Consider the following 5,767-nt stretch of genomic DNA (forward strand, 5'->3'; position numbering starts at 1 on the left):
CCAGGCTGGTCTCGAACTCACAGAGATCCGCCTGCCTCTGCCTCCCAAGTGCTGGGATTAAAGGCGTGCGCCACCACCGCCCGGCTTTTTTGTTATTTTTTGTGTGCATGTGTGTTCCACCTGTGTTTGGGTGCTCACAGAGGCTATAGAAGGTGTCAGATCCCTTGCGTCTGGAGTTACAGTGTGAGCTGCCTGATGTGGGTGCTGGCAATTGAACTCAGGTGTTCTGCAATAGCAGCGAGTGAACGCGGGTCTTCTGCAATCGCAGCGAGCGCTAATTCATTTCTGAGCCATCTCTCCAGCCCCGCAACTTATGTTCTTATTCCTCCTTGTCAAGTTCAATGATGGTGTAAGACTTTAAGACAATCCTGAAGCCATTTCTGACAACTCTGAATCCTCTCAGCCTCTGTGCCATAGTGCTTCCCCTCCTCCCCTGGGAACCAAGGACCTAACAGCTACACTCGCACATACTCAGTTCCTGAACAATTACCCAAATACGTATATTTTGGTTCGTTACCCTGGGAAACGGGGTCAAAATGACCTCTTATCTCATCTGATCTGGCAACAGCTCTCCAGTCAATTATTGGTAATAGCCCTTTTGAATAAGCCAATCAGAATAGTCAAAGAACAACCTCCCTTGCTTCTGTGGCCCCTTTAAAAGTAGACTGTACCAGCTATTCGAGGTCCCTCGGCTTCCCGAATGCTGAGGGACCCTGTCATGACAGAATTAATAAAATCCTCATGCTTTTGCATCGGCTGTGGTATGTGAGATGGTCTCTGGGGGTGACTCCTTCTCGGTGTTTGGACACTAGAGTCCAACAATGGCAAATCATATAATTATGGTTAAATTCCTTTTCATTGGTATACAGTGATGTTATTGTTCAGCCATAAGCTGAATTGTACACAGGTAGAATGCATTGTTGTGTAGCTAGCCCCTGCGTTAGTTTTCCAGGGTTACCATAACAAAATACTACTGGGGGCTTACACAGTGGAAATTAATTTCCTGTCAATTCTGGATCCTTAAGTCAAAGATGAAGAAATCATAGACTTGTTTCTTGAGTTTTCTCTTCTTGGCTTGTAGTTGGCTGCCTTTGGCTGAGTGCACATGGGGTCATCCTTTAGCCTGTGTGTTGTCTGTACTTTTATTTTTTTCTTGAGACAGGGTTTCTCTATATAACAGGCCTGGCTGTCCTGGAATTCGATTTGTAGACCAGGCTGGACTTAAACGCACAGATCCACCTGCTTCTGCCTCCTAAGTGCTGGGATTAAAGGTGTGTGCTACCGTGCCCAGTTTATTTTATTTTTTTAATTATAGCAAACTTGTGGAGGTCAAAGGACAACCCATATCAGTTGGTTCCCACGGGATCTGGGGATCAAAGTCAACTAATAATGCTTCTGCAGTAAGCACCTTTACCTGTTGAGCTGTCTTGCGGGCGCTTGCCTGCTTTTATTTCCTCCTTTAGCCATAATAGATCGGGGTCTACCTCTATATCCTTATTTCATGGTAATCACTCTGTTAAAGGCACTGTCTCCAAGTACAGTCAGATGGTAAGGTGCTGAAGGGGTTGGACTTCAACAGAAATGTATCATGTGCCGGGGACACAATGCAGCCCCTAGCATTAACTTAGCGAATAGTTTTAGATTGTTTCCCGATGTTGTCCATGCTGGTCATGAATTTGTGCATTCCTACCTCAGCTCCCTACTAGCTCAGACTGGAGGTGTGGGCTCCCATGCCCAGCTGCATCCCATTTAATTTTTTTTTTCCTCAGCCGGTTGGTGGTGGCACACACCTTTAATCCCAGCACTCGAGAGGCAGAGGCCAGCTTGGTCTGCAGAGTGAGTTCCAGGACAGCCAGGGCTGATACACTGAAAAACTCTGTCAAATAAAAAAAGAATATATATGTTTTTTTCTCTCTTCACAAATATTTCGGTGGTAGAGCGCTCGGGTAGCATGTACTGCATCCTCGGTAAAATTCTCAGCACCACAATAAATAAGTAAAGAATTTCCTATTGCTTGTTACAAACAATGCTGTAGTGACCTTTAAAGCTTGTCTCCCTATACACTCTATGGGAAATTATTAGACAATATTGGCAATACTGTGTAGTTCAGTAGCTAACACCGGGATGCTCTACAGAGTCATTATAGAGTCAGTTACACAAGGACACAAGGGATCTGTTGCTCCGTGTCTTTGCCTACCTTTACCATCTGCCGGTTAAACAAACCCCGACACACGGGAGACGGTCACTCACAGTGATTTAGCAAGGCTGAAGGTTGTTTTTTTTTCTTTTTTTAAAATCAACACAACGGGCTGGAGAGATGGCTCAGAGGTTAAGAGCTCTGGTTGCTCTTCCAGAGGTCCTGAGTTCAATTCCCAGCAAGCACATGGTGGCTCACAACCATCTGTAATGAGATCCGGCACTGTATCCTAGAAAGTGTATATATAATAAATAAATAAATTTAAAATAAATAAAATCAACACAACTAATCGGTTACAGGTGGAAAAGAGGTGTTGACATTGCATGTCTACACTCGGTCATGAGGCTATCCTGCACTGTGTAGGGCAGCTGCACTGGATGGCAGCCTCTTCGCAGGTGCAGTCCCTGGGCCCATGTCATGCAATCCCCAGGCAGCAGGTGCAGCCACTCTGCAGCCTTTGGACTAGCAGGAGCCTGCAAGAGAGCCGGTTGAAGTCAAGACAAGGTGAAATCCCAGGACAGATTCTGACAGTTGAGCTAGCAAGTGCCATGAGTTCTTCCATATTTATTGATCTAAGGTTTGTCAGATATGAATTTCCTAGTAATAGCCTTTGCCCATTGTTTTGGCTTTTTCATATTAATCCCCTTGTATACTGGGGATTCTAATCCTTGGTTATGTGTATTCTGATTACACCTCCATAACTTGTTTCCGCTATTTAAATTTTGTCTTTTAACGAATAGAAGTATTTTGTTTGGTTGTTTTGTTTCATTTTGCTTCTTGTGACATGAACTCAAGTCACCTAAACTGGCCACAAACTCACTATGTAGCAGAGACAGATCTTTACCTCCTGACCCTCCTGCCTCTACCTCCCAGGTGATGGGATTACAGGAGTGTCACACTATCGTCCAGTTCAAAGGGGTTTTTTTGATAAACATATATTAAATTTTATTCCCTTATGTTTTCAGTCATTTATATGTTATTTAAGGGACTGTTCTCTGCCTTTAGATAAGAAACATGTGCTGGTATATTTTCTTCTAAAACTCTCAAAGATTTGAGAGCTTCAAAGAGTAAACAAATGTAGCATGAGAGAATCCAACACATCTTTACATCATTAAAAGAATGTTGCACAGAATAAACAAATGTAACACATCTTAAAATAATATTCCACAACAAACCTCTTTAGAATTGATCTTTCTTTCTTTCTTCCTTTCTTTTAATGTGCATTGATGTTTTGCCTGCATGTATGTCTGTGTAAGGGTGTTGGATCCTGGAATTATTACAGATAGATGTGAGCTGCCATGTGGGTGGTGGGAATTGAACCCTAGCCCTCGCAAGAGCAACCAGTGCCCTTAACTACTGGGCCATCTGTCCAGCCCAGAGGTAATTAAGATTTTTTGGATTTTTTAAAATTATGTATATGTCAGGACATATGTGCCTGAGTGCAGGTGCTTAGAGAGACCTGAGGCTTGAGATCTGCCTGAAGCTAGAGTGACAGGCAACTGTGAGTCACCGGATGTGGGGGCAGGGAAATAAACTCTTGTCTACTGGAAGAGCGGTAAGCACACTTAACCACTAAACCCACGCTAGCCTCAAGAGGTGTCATAGCCGTTTATATCATTTCTAAAGCCGTGTCAAACCTTTTGTACATCTCTATTCTATTGTTTTTCCTTTTTAGGAGTGTGTGTGTGTGTGTGTGTGTGTGTGTGTGTGTGTGTGTGTGTGTGTGTGTAGTTGTGCTCTCGGATCCCCAGGAGTTGGACCTTCAGGCAGCTGTGAGCTAGTGTTCCCTGGAAAGGAAGCATGTAGGCCTTATCATATAGTCCTATGCCTCTAGACCCTATCAATATGAAAGTAAATCTCTTCAAGTGGCTTTGCTAGACCAAAGCAATTACTCTGAAGACAATTACGAAAGGAATTAGGGGAAGCAAAATCCGCCAACAAAAGCTTTTTATAGTCCCATTCTCAAGCCAGTTACTTAGCAACGAGCTGTATTCCTACTAAGGAAGCTAAAGAGCATCTCTCCGTGGTGGTGGCGAGCATTCCCTTCTTTGGCTGAAAAGGGCTTCTGCCGTAGATGTCACAGCTAGTGACTTCCGTGGTGTGCCATGTAAAATTACCTGAACACGGTCAGGCGACTCGTGGGGTAAGCTCAGCACCCCTCCTTTATACTCCACATTCCCCCATTTTATACTCTGTGCACAGCTCAGCGCATTCGCTAAAGAACACCATGTTCGAAGTCGCTCTTGAAACTCCTTTTTCAACCCTGCTGCAAGGGTTTTAGCACGGATGTCGCCACTGGTGTGAAATGGGAAAATAGGCCCGAGTCTGTTACCACAGAGTTTCAAACCTAGTTTACAGATCAAAGTCTACCTAACGAGGGAAAACGTGAATCTCACTACCGCGAAGGACGTAGTAACCCAACAGGAATCGGGACTGCTTTTACTCTCGCGAGAATACGGCATTTAGGGAGGGCGCGCTTGCCCAAGGTTTCCTACTCTTATGTAAAGCATTGCAGGAAGCACGCTCCGCAAGAGCCCGGATAGCTCAGTCGGTAGAGCATCAGACTTTTAATCTGAGGGTCCAGGGTTCAAGTCCCTGTTCGGGCGCTTAGAGTATTTTTCATTTTGGCTAAATTAGTTGTAAAAAGAAGTCTAGGAAAGACAACGCGTTTTTTAAAAGAATGTTCATTACTCTATGGACATTGTTAAATACAGTTGAAAGAGAAGAGGTAGCTGAAATTTATGCAAATTTAAGGGTAGCCCAAGCTAAGTAACGTATGCCTTTTATTATCATTCTTTTCTGGTGAGGATTGGTGAGTCCACCGACTCGGAACCCGACCCTCCATACGCGTGGAAGAACAAAATCTTGCCGGTACTAAGAGTATGTAACATATGCTTACATCTCTCAACTCTACGAAAATTGCACCTAATTGTATTTTGAGTAAAGTAACCTTTTCCTTAAGAGATTAATACATTTGAGATGATCGGCAACTATAAGTATGACTTTTCATGCAAAATATCCAGCCGCCCGAACAGGGACTTGAACCCTGGACCCTCAGATTAAAAGTCTGATGCTCTACCGACTGAGCTATCCGGGCGCCCTGTGGGACAGTTTTCTCTTCTATTTACTTGATATAATGGTAACCCACTACCTTTTTGCCTGATGAGTTAAATCAGTTAGGTTTCAGTTAGCTATTAAGTATGTTTTTAAAGCTTCAAATTGCTAATTACTTTTTTTTGTTCCTTTTACCTAACATATGTATTTTCTTTGATGTTTGATTTGATAAATTGCCAGTATCTACTAAACTCTCTAAAACAATATTAATGCTAATCAACTACAGAAAAATGGACAAACAAGGTGAACACGGACACGTCAGCATTTGAGTATGATCTTTTTATTACACGTTTTCTCTTCTATCACTCTTAATTTTGTTCCTCTGGACCACATTCCATTTCTTCCGTTAATGAAAAATAATACTAGCCGGGCGATGGTGGTGCACGCCTTTAATCCCAGCACTCGGGAGGCAGAGGCAGGCGGATCTCTGTGAGTTCGAGACCAGCCTGGTCTACA

The 5,767-nt window shown here is 43.4% G+C and overlaps 2 non-coding genes across 2 annotated transcripts; one reads left to right on the forward strand and one right to left on the reverse strand.

Annotated features, from left to right (window-relative positions):
- Positions 1–4,730: 4,730 nt before the first annotated feature.
- Positions 4,731–4,803, forward strand: Trnak-uuu. The gene has a single exon. It is a non-coding gene; the product is annotated as a tRNA-Lys (tRNA).
- Positions 4,804–5,221: 418 nt separating this feature from the next.
- On the reverse strand, positions 5,222–5,294 carry Trnak-uuu. The gene has a single exon. It is a non-coding gene; the product is annotated as a tRNA-Lys (tRNA).
- Between the last annotated feature and the right edge of the window lie 473 nt (positions 5,295–5,767).

Source organism: Microtus ochrogaster, chromosome 6 (assembly GCF_000317375.1).
Source record: "Microtus ochrogaster isolate Prairie Vole_2 chromosome 6, MicOch1.0, whole genome shotgun sequence".
Classification (NCBI taxonomy): domain Eukaryota; kingdom Metazoa; phylum Chordata; class Mammalia; order Rodentia; family Cricetidae; genus Microtus; species Microtus ochrogaster.